At 40.4% G+C, this 18056-nt stretch overlaps 1 long non-coding RNA gene across 2 annotated transcripts in view; it reads right to left on the bottom strand.

Annotated features, from left to right (window-relative positions):
* LOC135310467 (uncharacterized) overlaps positions 1 to 16061 on the bottom strand; it is a 33361-nt gene extending 17300 nt beyond the window's left edge. For both annotated transcript variants that reach the window (XR_010370544.1, XR_010370548.1), the window contains exons 1-2: positions 15740 to 16061; positions 8386 to 8450 (exon numbers count right to left, since the gene is read on the bottom strand). This is a non-coding gene — a long non-coding RNA (uncharacterized LOC135310467). The remainder of the gene's footprint in view (positions 1 to 8385; positions 8451 to 15739) is intronic.
* Between the last annotated feature and the right edge of the window lie 1995 nt (positions 16062 to 18056).

The following is an 18056-nucleotide window of genomic DNA, read 5'->3' as shown; positions in this document are numbered from 1 at the left end:
AATGTGTGATGAATAACAGATGAATTAGCAGACTCAGACTCTTACCCTCCCTGGGACTGAGTCTGCTCTAACCTCATTTATTAACAGAGAGTCAGGAAAAAGAAAGGAAGAACCTACTAGAATTTTTGCTTTTAACTCAGTACTGGAAATTGTCTTAACTCAGATGAGGGGAACAAAGATCTTCAAAAATTGTACCCACTTGTCTTTTTTGTTTTCTTTTGTTTTTCCATTCATGTGTCCCACTAGGGACCAGGAGATTAAAAATCCCAAAACATGCAGGCTTCCCCATTAACTGAGCATCCAGCACTTAGGTGTGTGTCCCTTACAGCTTGTTTTGGACACTACAAATTGCCATCTTGCTTTTCCTCAGAAAAATAAAGAAACAGGGCAGCAAATCTGCTTCTTGAGGAAAACTTTTTTTGTAGCCCCAACTTAGCAGGTTGAAAATAGAGCCCAATCCATTGTCAGCCATACAGATGGGGAGAAAAGTAAACGAATTTCCATTTTAACAGATAGTTTAATCTGAAGGCTATGTTTCCTACTTCTGCCCACCTTTCTGCAAGACTTAAGGGTTAAATTAAGAGATGGGATACTCCCAGTAATATAAGAGTTTAGCATTCAGATTAGTTCAGCTTGCATTTCTACACTGGGCTTTTACTTCTCCCTGATCATGTAATATTTCAACTTTAAATGAACTTGACAGCCTCAGATCAGAGACAGATGCAGGCTATTTTATCCACTTAAAGTATTTTGAATAATGCAACCAGACTGTGTAGCTCCCTATACCCTTCTAGCAGTATAAAAATTAACTAGCAAAGTCAGGACAGATTTTTTCAGCACAGAAGTGACCCCCCTGTTTTGCCCACGGCTAGCTGATCTGTTTGGCTTCATCTGCAATTCACTGAGTCATACTTTTGACAGAGCTAACAGAAATAAAAGTTTTTTACAGGAGAGGTTGTAAACCTATATGATCTGAGTTATAATTTCAAGTTGGGGTGATCCCCACTGATCATCTGTGTTGATCTATGTTAGATAGGTTTATGTCTATTTTATTGGTACTGTGCTTGAACCAAATGTTTGTTAAGATGGGTGCGTCAATCCTCCCCAGGTAGTATAACTTTCCTTTGGAAAAATTGGAAAATATATTAAAGACTCATGTGGTGCTTTTTAAGTAGGATACAAGACATTCAAAGATACCATTAGAATTGGGTTGTGAGAAGCAGTGACTGAGTTATTTCAAAACATCACAACCAGTACTTGCCTTAAGAATTTTTGTGCCTTATTCAGAGTTGCTGTAATCAAAGAGGAAGCCAAAGTCAGCTGAAAGGGAGAGAGACAGGAAAGGAGCCTTGCAGGCCAGTAAATAGACTGGAACCACTGCACCAGCCTTACAGAGAAGAGTTGCAAAAAGATTTCATGGTGCTGACTGACTGAAGAATTAGAAGCTCAATCTCAGTGCAGACAAACCAAAAGTGACATGTATAGCTGGGAAAAACAATCCTTCCACATACAGTGGTGAACTCTGAAATGTATATTATGTTGGGAATTTTTTATTATGAACCCCTGGAGGCAAATGAAACACATGTTTGTGCTTAAATATAAGGAGATTTAATAATCATGAAGTGGCATGAAGTGATTCCTTATATACACTTACACCAGCACCAATCCTGTGAGTGTTGGTGTGGAGTGTGTCAGCCCGGTCTTGGGTCCATCCCCCAGTGCCAGGTCTATTTACCAAAAGTGGCCCCCGAGCACTAATGTTCCCCAGTTGTTACAAGACACTACTGCAGCATTTCCTATCTTATCTGCAAACTTTACTCCCTTGCAGTGAGTCATTCTGTCCCTGGCATCCCTGCTTCCAGCCAGATTAACCCCTTCTCCAGATGGGCCATCTTGACCTCCAATGCAAAACATTTTGTAAGAGCCCCAAGGTGGCAGAAGGCAGGTACCCAGTGTACCTCCAACAAGTTCAGACTAGAGCTGCACCAAGTGTCATTCTGCTGGAGCCCACAAATAGGATGATTCAGAGGAGAAGGCAAGAAACTTTAAACTAAGCAATTATGAAATAAAGTACCAGTAAAGGATAGTTCTTCCAAAGCTTCATTAGTCACAGCTTTATACTCTGAAGCATGAACATCTATACACCATGTACATATAAACTGCCGGTTATAGGCACTTAAAGTAAGTCTTTCTCCTCCCCTACTCTGACTAGAGCCTGTCACTAACATAATTAATAAAATCAGACGGATTTATTGGTATGCTTGTGCAAGAATGTGTGACTGCTAAATGCTTTTGACTCTTTGGTGAACAGTGGTTAAGTGGTGATAGAAAACATAAAGAATTGAACTGGCAGATATATATGGATAGGCCAGTTCCCTGACACCAAAGCAATTAATCAGAGGAGAGAGGCAGCCAGCACAGCCCTTGCGGCACACCTCCTCCCTTTCTCATAAATACATCAATATACATATGTGTATATTTAAATAGATATGTCTTTTTCTTACCTTTGTTTCTCAGTCTTATTTTTGTCACTGTTTGCTCTATACTGACTTAAACTGAAAAACTCATTTTGAAAGTTTTTCCTGCTGATGGCATCCTGCTTTTCTGAAGAAGGTAAAACCAAAATAAATTACCTATTTTCCTAAAAATCTGAAGCGGGTGAATGGACATGGAGGCAGAAGAGTCTTTAAGCTGTCATGTAACCCCATGAAAATGGCAAAACTCACACTCTGCAGGTTCTGTGAAGGGTTTTTGGATCTTCAGCTGTCAGGAACCTCATCTCATGTTTCGTGCTAGGAACCTCTAGCAATGCATGCAGCACCTTTCTCAGACAGTTCCTTGGTACAGAGTCAAGAGGAAATCCTTCCTTTTGAAGATAAAGTGTAAGAATAAATGTGGCAAACTGAAATTATTTCCTGTTGTGGGCTTTGTCTTACAAACGTAGACCACACCTATCAGTTTTATTTCCTTTCCTCCTGAGGAGAGAGGTGGCTGCTATAAAACTCTTGCAGATGCAACTACTCTTGCAGAACTGATAGGTTCAGGTTTTCTGAGGCATCAGGGAACTCTGCCTGAAGAATTCCCTCATCACAGGGTTATCTCTACTAGGGTAAAATTAAGGATGTAAAGAAGAGATCATTCTTCATGGCCACCCCTCTTCATGGCTCTCCAGCCACATTTCTGCTAGCTGGTGCAAGGGAAGGCAGGCAGGAGGTGACAGGGTAGTGTCAGGGCTCGGCTGTGGCAACGTGCTGGGCTTACATCTGTAGTCTAACATTTAAAGGTAGCCCTTATGACTTTTTAACATACCCTGGGGGCTACCTGTTGGAGATCAAGGACCTGCAATCAGTTCCCTGCTTGCTGCTCTTTCCTCTTCATTTCACCTAAGCTCTCCAGTGGAGAGTCAGCCTTTATGTTTAAAGATGAATCTAGAAAGACCGCTCTTGGATTTTTAAAAATTAAAGGCTGCATTTACAAAGCCAAGTTAGAGAAAGCTGTTTCTTATGTCAAGCTGTTCTTTTAATTTCATGGGAGAAGGAGAGTGAACAACAACAATTACACTTTCATTGCTTTGACGAGTGACTAGAGCTTTAACATCGGCTTTGCTGATTATATTATATATATTATATTTATTATTATATATATTATATATTATTATATTATTATACTATTATATATTTTATATATTATAATATAATATATTATATATTATATTATATATATTATAATATATATTATATATTCCCTGACAGGAACTTTGGCCTCTGGTGCTTATTCCTGGTGATAATGCCTCATGGTATCTATGCTTTAGCTGCAGATGGTGCCGGCAGACACACACTGGCTCTAGCCAGCCATGAACTAGTGAAACTACAGGTGAGGTAACCCAGAGAAGAAAAACCTTCTATTTCATAGGTATTAAAATTTGGGCAGAAGAAAAAGCTGAAGAATGTTGTGTCCCAACTCCCTGCTCCTAACTGTGTGATAATTACTGCAGAAAATATTTATTGCAATTGCTTTTCAAAATTTGTCGAAGCCAGGATGATCTCAAAGAAATAGGTTGAGATGGTTTTGTTTATTACAAGGCAAATGACCTTAACACACTAATAAAATGAAGCTGTAACTTTCAGCATTGTTATAATGCTGAATCAAGTTACACAGGAAAACTACACCCTTAGTAACTTTTTCATACTACTGTACCTCTATTTGAAATATTACATGATGTGGGAGTGTACCAAAAGAAAACAAATTCCAGAAAAACAGTGTTGTATTGATGTGAGAGCTGATGGGAATAAATAAATTATCAGGTTCTGAATATATTTGGAATGCCATAATGCACTTGGAACTACATTTTGGAAAAAGGAAAGCATAAAGCAGTGTAAAGCCAGGTTAAAGTCTTGTTCAACATACAGTTTGATACATCCCCATCTTTGAGAACCATAGCTAAAAGAAAGTATGAAATGAGTCATTCACAGGAATTATTAGTACACTTGGGTTTTAGTTCATATGTATTCTTGTGAAACATCAAGGTTTCCAGTGCAGTATAAAGTGGTGAGAAACTGCCATTCATCTCCAGGTTCCAGAGTGCCATGCCAAAATTATAAAAGGAATAGACTGGCCAAAAAAAAAAAAAAAAAGAAAGCAAAAAAAAAAAAAAAGGATGTAACATTTGTGTAGAAAGTGATCAGTGTTCTTAAGTTGTGAAATATTTTGTGTTTTATTAGCACCACAACTTTAAAGTGACAGACTGCCAAGTAAAGAGAGCAGTTATAGTCTGATACTGTGATGTGAGCCATTACACAGTGATGTCTTCAAAAAATACAATTCCTTTGGTTTAGCTTATGCTATGGGAGGTTGCACAAAGTACAGAGTAGATGGGTGAGTTGCAAACAAACAAATTTATAATACAAATAACACATAATTTAATTTTAATCAAAGATTGTAAATACACACAGAGCAGACTAATAAAGGACATTCTGCAACCACTGAGTATAGATTTCTCTAGGAACTTTTTGCAGCTTTGTTGTTTTTAACTTATACCAAAGAACCATGCATAGAACTGCTGTCAGCCTTTTAACCATGTTTCATTTCACTAAGCAGATATCAAAGATTGGGCTCTGTGCCTCTCCCCAGATAGGTAGCAATTTGAGGCTGTAATTCACGTGCTCCAGGGCATCTGCCTAATTCTTCTACTTATACAAGGAGAGGCTCTAAAGCACTGTAATCATCAGGGTCTTCATTCAGAGAACGGGGGTTTGAATTACAGTGAACACTGGATGGAGGAGTGGGATCATGCAGAACTGTAGGTTAAAGCACAGTTGTGCAGAAGTATGGCAGCATCCTGAACACTTGCATTAGAGCAGAGAGAGCATGTACTCATTTTGGAGCTGACACACAGACTGTCCTGGGCCAGGCAATAAAAATCTGACCTTGCTGCTGAGCAGGGACAACACATCCTGTCTCCTCCTCCTTGCTGATCAGATGTGTGAGCCAGGTATTAGCCTAAGTTAGAGACTGACACAGAAGTCTCTTAACCAGTCAAGGTCTTGTCTCTGAGCATGCTGCCAATGCCAAATCCACCCTGCTCCTGGGCCAGCACCTCACTTGTGAAGTTGCAAAGTCTGAGGTCTCTTCAGACCCACAGATGACAGCCTCCTCATACTCAAACATATTTTTAACTTTTTTTTTGTCCAGACGTAATACTTCCACATGAGAAGGATTATTCACAGCCTTTCGGACATAGTATTTTTGCAACATACACAAGAGTGTATGAGATGTGTCTGAGCAGTTGGTCTGAGGGTGTTTGTTAAACTGCAAGGTCTTCTGGGGCAGTGTCTAAGGACACTGCTGTGGTTTAGCCGACAACTCAGCCGCACGCAGCCGCTTGCTCAGTGCCCCACCAGCAGGATGGGGGAGAGAATCAGAAGGGTAAAACTGAGAAAGCTCATGGGTTGAGATAAGAATGGCTTAATAATTAAAATAAAACAATAACAACAACAACAATGATGCAATGAAAAGGAAAATAATGAGAGAGGCAAAACCCAGGGCGGGGGGAGGGGAAGGGGAATGAACAACCAACACAATCCACACATGATGCAGCCACTCACCACCCAACACCACCAGACCCTGAGCCACAACCCCTGACACACACACCCCAACTGCCCCCATTAATGTACTCGTCATGGCGTCACATGGTATGGAATGAGCATCCCATTGGCCAGGTGGGGTCAGCTGTCTTGGCTGTGGCCCCGCCCCTCCCGGCCTCTTGCCCACGTGGCAGAGCGCGGGAAGCCGGAAAGGTCCCCAACCACTACAGGTGCTACTTATTGACCCTGAGCCGCTGCTTAACAGCAACTAAAGCATCAAAGTGCCATTGGCACTTTCCCAGCTACAGTGGAGAGAATTAACTCTATCCCAGCCAAAATCAGCACAGACACTTACAGGTAAGTTAGCTAAACCTAGCTTAGTTTCATCCATGCTGTGAGATACATGTGATAGTATATTAAACACTCCTTCAATAAACAGCTCCTGAAAAAAACCCTGGGCTTTTTGTCTGGGAGAGTCAGTGTGTATGGTCCAAAACAATCACAGAGAGAGCCAGCAGCTCTGCAACACCATGTCAGTTCTCTCCTGCTTTATTTCATCCAGTAATGTACATGCCACCATAGCCTACTAGGTGGTTTCTATTATAATTGCCAGGTACTTCTGATAATATAGAGAAAAGTACATTGATTACTAGGAAATTAAATTAAAATTTTAACTGTTTTTTTTCAAATATTTTCAGTGCAGGCTTTCAACTTGCAGCAAAAGTATATAATCTTTTTCAAATTTTGTTTGTAACTGGATTTGGTAGAAATATGACCATCTTGAATAATTTTTAATCTTTTTCAACCACATCTTCCATTATAAAAGTGAAGACATTTAAAACATAGGTCAGAGGCTCTGGTGGGTCTGGATCCTCATGAATCCATCACTATGGAAATAAAAAAGAAGTTAAAATACTGGGGTGGTGAAATATGTTTAGTTACTATAGAGCCTGAGTCTGCTACTAACATAAATAAGGAAATAATTTCTAAGGTAAGGCTGCCACTTGAAATTTAATTCCCTATTCATGAAATGTGGCAGTAGATACAAGTTTCAGTTCTGCACTGTGAATCATTGAACACATGGATTTGCAAGGCTATCACACGCTGCTATTCATGCACGAAATTCACCCTTCCCTCTGGACAAACACCCTGGTAGTACACAGTCACAATTGGTTGGTGCCTGTTGTGCTTTGGCTTGAACTCTGAATTTCATTTTGTGGCTTTCTCAGTCACTTGATTTTATTTGAACATCATTTTTCTGTTTCTTAATTGACTTCACATTTAATGGCAAAACTTAAAAGAAAATGAGAGAGATGGGACTAAGCTATTATCATACTTCCGTATCAGAGGCCCTTTCAGGCACATTATCACATCAGTAGAGCTGCTGAAATCTGGTGGTGTCATTAAGCACAAAATGTATGAAGCTCTGTTGTGCTATTATAAATCTGCATCTTATTTAATTAAAATCTTAAAACTGTAACATCACTATTCGCCAGACATGACAACAAGACCATGATAGAAATTCATTTCTAAAACTTGTGCAGGTGAAGATCCTCAGCAAAACTGAGAACATAGGAAAACAGAAAGATGTTTATCTCCATTTACAGCCTAGTTATTTCCAGAAAAAGGACTGCTTTTCTCTGGACTTTCTGGCTTGCGAGAAGCCATTTGACATTTTTAGATATCTCTTATTTTCTGTTTGCCATTTTCAGGCATCACTTATTTTTTGTGATGAGCAATCACAGATGAGACTGAGTACTTACTCCTGACCTGAAAATGTAAGGTTGTGCTATCAAAATAGCACTGTTTTCCTGAGTGCATTTCCTTGGCTATGAATTAATAAACCTGTGTTCTTTCTTATTCACTTATTTCCAAAGTCCAAGGGAAGTTATCTGATCTTTACACAAAGTGCCTTTGCATTGGAGAGTTTCCAGAGCAAATACCAAAGTGATCAGAGCATTTGAAAACATGATGGATGCATGCACCTTGCAAGAATTAGGATTATTTAGTCTAGAAAAGAAAAGACTGAGAGGAGACATGATAACAGTCTTTAAGTATGTAAACACTTGCTGGAAATAGGAAATAAATAAACTATTCTTTATGTCAATTGAGGATACAACAAGGAGCAATGGGCTTAAACTTTGACAAGAGAGATTTAGGTTAAATGTTACGAAAAGCTTCCTAACAACAAGGAAAGACAAGTAATGGACAAGATTGCCTGAGGAGGAAGAGTCTCTATTAATAGAAGGTTTTTGAATGGCCTGATCAAATATCTCCCAGGGATGACTGATGTTTAACTGACCTCCTTGGGCACCAAGATGGGTTAGATGTTTCTTCATGTCCTTTCTGGCTGCACTTTCTGTGATTCTATAGAGAAAAAGAGAGTAAATTCTTTTAGTAAGCTTAATCAGTTAACTGGAGGAAGATATCTGTGATGTGTACTGTTGAACCTGGTTTAATACCAGCAAGCTGAAACAGTCATGCAGTTGCATGAACCTTTTTCTGTTCTTGTTTCCTTTATGTTCTTGACTCAGGCTATCGGTGTGCCTCTAATCAAGCTGTTAATGATCCACAGTGCCTGTTCTGCTCTTTATGGCACATTCCTTTTGGAACTGCATTTTTGCACTTAACACTGGCTTTCTAGTATCGAAATTAAATACTCTTACATCTTTCATATTTTTGATATTGTGTTTAATTAAACTACTTTTTATTCATTCATTTCAAAGCCCAAATGCAATTTTAAAAGAGAAGATTTTTTTCATGGTACTTTGTTATCAGTGTCTCCTAGCAACACAACATCTTCTCGAACAGATCCTGATCATTTCCACAAAATCCACATCATCTCTGGAGTTATACTGAATGTTTCTGCAAAAAAAGTGAAAGTTACTTCCTCATTCCCTCCACTAACTCCAATCTTCTAGAAATGTGAAGTTTAAATCATACACAAAATAAAAAAGTAGCTCGTGGATCCTTCGATAAAAGGGAATTTAAAGAAGCATTCCTGTCCACAAACTGAAAATTTTACTTTATCAGGCTATATCTCAACCACTCATAACACCAAACAGGAATGCCCACAAACTGTAGGGACCTGTGAAAAATGGAACTGAAATTAAAAAGAGGGATTAGAGCCTGGGGATTAAAATCTTATAGTAAATCATACAGCATGACATATAGAACTGTGGAGCATCAGGCTGCTGTGAGGATGCACAGTTCACCAGCCAAGACCTAGAGGCTGGTTCTCCAGTCACAGGAAACAGGAACATTCATTATTATTCAGTGGTCTTTGCAGTCCAGGGCTCCTCTGCAAGCTATACTTCGGGGGTGCACTCTGTTAAGGAATGCACCCACAGGTGCAAAGTGGGTTTGGTGATGCAGACATCTGTAAGGAGGACTAATGGACTAAAGTGCACGAAACAGTTTGCCACCTAAAGCTGGCAATAACTGGCAGGCCTTCCTTTATTTCTCTTCAGCAGACACATTTGTAGTTACCACTCTTTGAGGCTGAGAAAATTGAAAAGAAGCAGAGGAGACTAGCTGCGACACTGGATGAGGTCAGTCAGAAGCAGAACCAGTACTGTTGTCCATGACAAGGATGGTTCAATGCCAAGTGTAATAAGACTAGGCTGAGGAATGATTCCTGCTGTTCTCCAAAGATGGTCTCAGTAGAAAGAGCGTTTGGACTGGGAGCAGGACTGACAGCTGCACTGAAAGTCCTTGAGGCCTCCTGCTTTACCTCATGTGATACCTTTTGTCCAGCAAAAGCAGGCACCATGATCACCATTGGTAAGGGGAAACCACCAGGGACCACAGGATGGAGCTTTGCCTGCACAGTTATTGAATGCACACTGCAGGCACACATTGCACTGTGTGTGTATCATGTGTTTTGTGCTAGAGAGGCCTGTGAATAGGCACAAAGGCTTGTGGATGTAGGTGCTAGCATTCACTCAAGGTGCTGGGTAGTGTGTCTTCTACTCTAGAGGTGGTGCTGGTCCTCAGTACCAACAGCTCAGCACCATTTTGTTCATGGGCCAGGGACTGCTTCTGGGGCTGATGCTTTTGGCAATGTCAATATGGCCGTTCTCACCCTAGCTTACACAGAATGGGCTAACTGGCCCACAAACCAGTCCAAAAATTACCTTTTCTCAGGTTTTAGAGAAGGATTACAACAGATAAGGAAGAGCTTTGTGTAGAAGGGGAGTGGGCAAACTAAGTTTACAACCAGCAGCACTTGGGAAGTCTGGGAGATTTTCTAGATTAAGGAATCCGGGCAATAACTTCAACCAAAAAATGACAAGATAAATACATGCACCAAGATTTGTATGGTTAGGAAATATCATTTCTCTGAGCATCAAATGCAAATGGAAAACAATAGGCAAAACTTTACTACCTGGAATTTTGTCTATTGTTTTCCAACCCTTTCGGCTGGCGAGGCGTATGACATCCATGGCCACAGTTCTGGAGAACTTTGTAACAGCTGAATATTTATGGATGTCATGACTGCAAACTTGTCTTCCCTGTCATGTTGCTGCTGAAGAACAGAGATGTTTGTAGCCATCACACCTGCTGATTGCCGTTAAAAGATTCCAAACATTTGGACCAAGGAAAGTTTACTAACGCTGAATAAGTATGTTTCAATCATCAGTGCTGGAAATCTCTTGCAAGTTTAAAGAAAACTGTCATAACACAGTAGATAGACACTGGAAGTAAGAGTAACTCATGTGCCTCATCTGCCCTGAGGCTCTTTCTTTCGTTTCCAGTGAATGTCACACTTCAAACATTTTTAATGCATGAAGTACACTTCAGCGTATTCTGTAGGAACACACTGGGAACTGGAATTCAGCCTATCCTGTGGATTGTGTGGCAAATATATTCATAACTGAATACTTCTTTCTCTGTGTGTTGATTTTTACAGCTTCTTACTAAAACAAACAAATGGTACAAATGGTACTTAATTATAGTTACAATATGTTACTAAAATTCAGGCGTCTATGGTTTCAGTCATGGTTTAATTGCTGTTGTTTGGAAAGCACCTCTTTAGAGGTGTTTAGAATAGCCACGTTTTACTGCAGTAAAATATATCTTTATTTCAACTTCGTACTTATTTGAGTAAATCTTAGATAAACTGAAGTAGATTAATTTTTTTTCTATCAGCATGTTCCCTAATAGTGTTAATGCACAGAGTGCCTGATGTAAATTTGGAAGTTTCCTATTGCCTTATTAGTCAGAGAAAATTGCTGCTGTATGAGTGCCATCCTTGCAGCAAGTCCTGCCACATACCCCTCAGTTTGTGTTGTACACTGTTAATGTAAGTCTTCACAATGTTTCTGCCTGTCAGTGGGTCTGAGCAGTACGTGCTACAGTAAATTAGTTCCTTGGGTTGCCCACATTACCCTGGTGGCTTCCTTCATCAGCCGCCAGAGTAGGGAGAGTACAGGGGAGGACTGAGCACACCTTGCCTTCTCTCCTGCAGGACAGCCAGGTCTACATTTTACCTCCCAGACTGCTGCACAGAATACCGAGCACTGCATTACAGACATCGTTTAAACTGTGGTGAGGTTTACTCCCATGCAGAGAATCCTCCTCAGGAGCTCTTTTCACCTTTTGAGAAATCCACAATTCAGACAGAGTTGACCTGAGCTTCCTGCTCAGGAAATAAATTTGAAATTAAATAACAGATGCCAGGCAGAGAAATTGGAATCAAAGACCTATTACTTTATCTGATGACAAGACAATTTGAGACATTGACAGAAAAAAAAACCCCAAACTGTTATTTCAAAGGGGTTTTTTTCTGGTTCTAGGTGTTTTCGTTTGTTTCTGCTCTTTATTTACTTGTGGGTTTTTCCCTCTCAAGTATTCACTGTGCATGTTCATACAAGGAGTCAAAGAAACAGAACTGTTAAATCATCCAATCCATCCCATTCAGAGGTCAAACCTGGCACTATACCATCAGGAGACAATGCCTATCACTCAGTGAAAGGCAGACAAGCAAAGTAACATCCTCCAGGCAGTCTTTGCTCCTTCAGTCAGAGGGCAGCTGTTGCATGGAGCAGGGAAGGGCAACCTGCTTCTTCTCACAGCCTCCAATTCATCTGTAAGTGGGAATCCTCAGGGTTTGCCGCACAGTCATTGCTGCAACTTGCCATGCTTTCTGAACAGTCATGATTACTCTCTTCTGTAAGGCAGAACATCCATTTTTAATTCCTCACTTTTCCCCAAAGAACTGAAGTAGAATGAGAATCTTCCTGTTAACACAACCAAGTGATGGTCCAGGCTCTGTGCCTATTATAATTCCCCTGTTCCAGGGGATTAATGACTAACAATTTAGTTGTTAATGTTGACAGTAGCCTGACACTCGCCTTGCATCATGAAGGAAATGCCATTTCTGAAGGGTTTCTGAAGAAGCTGTCACAGACTATTAAGTGAATGTGAAGTTTTCCTTGTGCATGTGTGCCCTAATGCTGACACACAAGTGTCTCCCAAGTCATGTCCTTGTCCAGCTCCTGCCCAATGCACACACAAATGCCATGTCAGCAGGGCTTGTCCACTGAGCCTGTAATCCCAGACACCTCTTCAAGCAAACTTCATTCTAATGCTTCTCAGTTCCACATCTGCATCTGAATTTTTTGGTGCAGAGACCTCCTAACAACCCTTTTTTTTTAATGCTTTCAACCTCATCCTGATCCTATGGAGCTGACTGAAAAAAATCCACTTGACTTTCTCTGTAAGGATGAGGGCATGGAGAAAGGAAGAGGATATAAGATTTACATAAAGAAATCACTTATTTTAAATCCAGTTATAAGAACTATGATTGTATCCATCTACTGCTTCTGTTATTTCTGTAGCATTTATGCTGTAGCTATGTCAATGGGTTAATGCCTGGCAAGAACAGTGTCTGGTCATTAAAAAGCTGCAGACTCACACCTTTACATCTAAAAATTATTGAGTCCCATTTCAAAGGTGACAAATTTACCTTAGGTGAGGCAGGGCTACATTTGTCAAGCTTTCAAACACCTGTCTTGCAGTGTGCAGCCAGCTCACTTAGTACATAACAGAATCACAGAAAGGTAGGGGTTGGAAGGGACCTCTGGAGATCATCTTGTCCAAACCCCCTGCTTGAGCAGGGACACCTTGAGCAGGGGGCACAGGGCCGCGTCCAGGTGGGTTTTGAATGTCTCCAGGGAAGGAGAATCCACAACCTCCCTGGGCAGCCTGTGCCACTGCTCTGGCACCCTCACAGGAAAGAAGTTTTTTCTCATATTGAGGTGGAACTTCCTGTGTTCCAACTTGTGCCCATTGCCCTGTGTCCTGTCCTTGGGCACTGTTGAAAAGAGCCTAGTCCCATCATCCTGAAACCCTCCCTTTAGATATTTGTAGGTATTGATGAGATCCCTGGTCAGTCTTCTCTTACCCAGGCTGAACAAACCCAAGTCTCAGCCTTTCCTCATAAGAGACATGCTCCAGCATCCTGATCATCCTGATCATCTTGGTAGCTCTCCGCTGGACTCACTCAAGCAGTTCCACATCCTTAGATTAGACCCAATGTGCTGGGTGATGTATAAGACACGGGCCATCATCCAAATATAAAATGTACATAGCACGTGCGTGAAAAAAATCAGAAGTTGTGGGGAGGAAGGGCCACGGTAGCTGTAGCATTTTTTTTTTTCTTATCACTGGCTCAGCTCACACTGATTGTGCATGACTTATGCCCTTTGGCCAGGTTCTGCCTCTCATACTCATTTTAAATAGTCCCTTGCCCTGCAGTCACGGTTATTGAATAGGACTGCAGGGAAACTGAGGTGCTACCACTGCAAGGCAAGACACAAAGCAAGATAGACCAAAGAGGTGTCCTTGTTTTCCACTGTCCTTGTAGATAACTTTCCCTGTTTATACTTGGTTTATATCACTGGAAAAAAAAACTACAAACCACTGAGCACAAATTTAAAAGTAAAGTTGGTGTGGGTCTGTGGGCTATTTTTCTTCTAACAACAAATCAGACTTCAAAGGGTTATTTTGGGCCAAGTAAAGCTTAGGAGCTTTATTTGTCTCTCTCCAGCTAAGTCAATAGGATCTCTGCTTTGCTGTGATCAAGCCTATTTACTTGACAGTTTAGAATACACCTAGAATCAATACCTTTATTGTGTCATGTGGAAACATATATATGTATTAGATAAAGCCTTGCAGTTACAGTAACGTGAGAGACATAAACATAGTGCTTTGAACTTTTTGGGAATTGGTTTTAGGAATAATATATTTTATGTGGCAGAGACACTACCAATAACAGAGACTTAATTCAAGAAGAAGTCAGAATGGTACCTTCCTTAAATAATGAAAAAGTAAATATCATGATTCTTCCAGATGCAGTTTTAATGAGACAAGCAAGGTATTTGAGTAGCAGAGGGTGCTATTCAACCACTTAAAGCAATTATCAGCCTCCCCACAATGATCACCTACTAGTCCTGAAAATAAACCACAGTTGTATGTATCTGATCTTGTATTCAGCCAGCCTGTGATAAGACTATTCCATGATTACTGTATACTTTTAGACTCATTTTGAACAAATGCTTTCTAATTCTAGTACAAGAGTACAGTAACATTTTGACAGTGGTACTTTTTCCCAAGGCTGAGAGTTACTCGAGGGTAACAAAACTTAAAGGTCAACTTTCTATCTCACTGTGAATTTAACTTTCAGCTGTAACCAATTAATATTTAGTTTTTGTTTCTGGATGATTCCAGGTCTTACAAGGCACTGTTACCTTAGCCAGAACTATTTGCCAAACAACAAAAGCAGAATCAGTTTCAAAAGGTACACAAGGGCTTTCCAATTGCTATGGGAGATTTTTTAACACTTGTTTGTTAAATTCAGCATTCATCAGGAGAGAAGAGTGTGGTGTCAAGTGCTCTCTGTGTGGCTGCACTCTGCGGTTTGATGCTTTCTGGAGCAGAAAGAAGCTAATTCCTGACTCACAGAGCAGTTTGTGGTGACATGCGGGCACCCACTCTAGATGGGTTTGCTCTGTAGCAAGGCACTGATTGTAGACCAATTAAAAAACCCTAAAAGGTGGGTTTCATCTCACATACATTTATGTGATCCTGATGGACAGAGCAGAAGGGGAAAATCCCTATATGACCTTTCTTCTCCAAGAGCTCCACAGAGGAGAGGAGCCTGTGAGAGAGTTGTGCTCATCTCCCTTCTGGCAGAGAGGAGGGAAGATAAATGAATAGGTCTGAACATAGTTGTTTAGCTGTGGTATGCTGCCACATTTTAGAGGTGTCTCTGCCAAAAAGGAAGCTATGTCATAAAGCAGGAGAAAGTTTGTAATGAAAACAGTGTACAGAAATGTATGTGAACTATCTCTCTGTAAATGTGCTCCCAACATCTGCGTACAAAGACTAGAGAAAGAAGCAGAAGTCTTTGTGAGTTAAGAGCTTCAAGCAAAGGTGTAGAAAGCAATAAAGCTGTTTAAAAGTCTCTCATTAGCTAACAGAAGTTTAGTTTCTCATGCTACACACACACACTTCAGAGCTGAAGTGACAAAAACTGCTGGAACAGCTAGTGGAGCAAGCAGGGGTTAGGGGGACCTGGCAGAGTGAGGACTGCTACGAGGCACAGTAGAAAGGTAAGGAATAACTAAAGGAAAAACATAAAACTGACTTACTAGCTTGAATTAGGCCTTGCTATGCTATGAGATGTGAAAGTCTTCACCAGTCAGCAAAGGTTACTTTGGGACAGAGAAACTTCTGCCTGAGGAAACCTGCGGATCATTATTTGCATAGATAAACTTGGTTGCTAGCCAGGTTGCTAGCCAGGGCCAACCCACCACAGAAACCTACATAGTTAATTTAGACTGGCACTGTACTGCTAGATGGCTGAAGTCTGTGTGACTTGCACCCAAAAAACGCTGTACGAAAGCTTCACCATAACTCAATAGTAGCTGTTACTGAATTCTTTTGTCCACAAAGCAGTTATGGAACCCAGTATGCTGGCAAAGCATGTTGGGTAACTATGCAAACCATAAACAGTCTAGAAGATTAGACGAGATGAAAATTAACCAGTGGCAACTTTCTTTACCATGTTCTGTTAATGATGCAAGGGAAATAGCTAATCAAATTGCAGGTATCTTCAAAATAAAAGCAGGTGACCTGAAAATGGAAATTATAACCTTGCAAACTTTGATGGTACAATTACAGGAAAGACTGGCTCAGCCAGACTATTGATCATTAGTAGTTGAAAATGGAAACACAATTTTTGAATGCAGATGGACTTTCAGCTATGAAAAAAAATGAAACCCAATTTAAGGTCAAACTCTTGAGATGAACATCAGGATGGCAGGGACATGTTGACATGCTAGACCTGCAAAAAGCCTTTTAACAGGTTTTTTTCATGATTTAAAGAGTTGTATAATACTTTCAGTTTTCCATCTTTCCCAGGTTTTCTTTTTTTCAAGGGGGGGGCGGGTAATGAAGAGGTTCTGATGCAGGTTATATAATCTATAACTGTTCATTAAATGCCTTGGACCCCTGGTAAGAATACTGATATCAAATATGAATGATTCCACAGTGTATCAAGCATTGTGTACTGCATAGAGCAAAACTCAGTTCTCCCAAATTAACAGGAAAAAAAAACACCAACTCAAACAAACAACAAAAACATGCAACCACTAAGCCCCAAGAGTAAAGAAAATAGAGGCAAAAATGTATTATGCCCAGGACATAGAGCAATTTCAGCAAATGTTGAAAACAATGACAGAGAAGCATAAGAAATATATAAATGACAAAAAGAACCTCAGGCAGGTGGAATGAGGAAACAGTAGATGAATTGTTGTGGTTTAGCCCCAGTCAACATCTAAGCACCACACAGCCGCTCACTCAATCCCACCTGGTGGGACAGCTGAGTGAATCAGAAGAGTAAAAGTGAGCAAACTCATGGGTTGAGATAAAGACAGTTTAATAGGTAAAGCAAAAGCTGCGCGCAGAAGCAAAGCAAAACAAGGAATTCATTCACCACTTCCCATCGACAGGCAGGTGTTCAGCCATCTCCAGGAAAGCAGGGCTCCATCACACGTAACGGTTACTTGGGAAGACAAATGCCATCACTGTGAACATCCCCCCCTTACTTCTTCTTTATCCTTCAGCTTTCTATGCTGAGCATGATGTCATATGGTGTGGAATATCCCTTTGGTCAGTTGGGGTCAGCTGTCCTGGCTGTGTCCCCTCCCAGCTCCTGGTGCAGCCAGCAGAGCATGGGGAGCTGAAAAAGTCCTTGACTAGTGTAAGCACTACTTAACAACAACTAAAGCATCCCTGCATTATCACCACTGTTTCCAGCACAAATCCAAAACATAGCCCCATACTAGTTACTACGAAGAAAATTAACTCTATTCTAGTTGAAACGAGGACATAAATTTAAATCAATCACTGAAAACTGAGTATTTCTCTGTAAATAGGCAGTATAAGATGGGGAACCTGTGATGTCTTGTCTGGATCTTCAACAAGATTTGAACCTAGGATGTTCTACATCACAGCCCAGGTCTCCAATACTATAGCTAAAAGTAAACACATTAGCTCACAGGAATAGCTTTCCTTGGTGAAAAAGTCACTAGAACTGGACAAGCTCTACTTTCTCCATGGAAATGCTGCATTCATATCAGCAACAGTTTATAGGTAACAGTCTGCACAAGCAAAATTCAAAGATTTAGATCTATAAAACAGAGATGGTGATCATTAACTGTTGGCACATACAGTTAAAAGCCTTGGTAGACTCTACATTTTGCAAACATTTAAAGGGCAAAAAAAGAAGCTTCTTTATTAAAAATATGAAAACATAAATATCTTTTAGCAACATACTGGAAGGTGAAATAGAGATTTTTACCTTGATTTATCTCAGTCATTTATTTTGTGATATTCAGTGGGAAAGGCATTAAACTAGACATGCTTTTTATTTTCCTTTGAAGCCATTTTCATTCCATACAATTT

Source organism: Phalacrocorax carbo, chromosome 1 (genome assembly GCF_963921805.1).
Source record: "Phalacrocorax carbo chromosome 1, bPhaCar2.1, whole genome shotgun sequence".
NCBI classification, from domain to species: Eukaryota; Metazoa; Chordata; class Aves; order Suliformes; family Phalacrocoracidae; genus Phalacrocorax; species Phalacrocorax carbo.
Note: the sequence above shows the minus strand (reverse complement) of the source record. Positions and strands in the feature narration are given on the sequence as shown.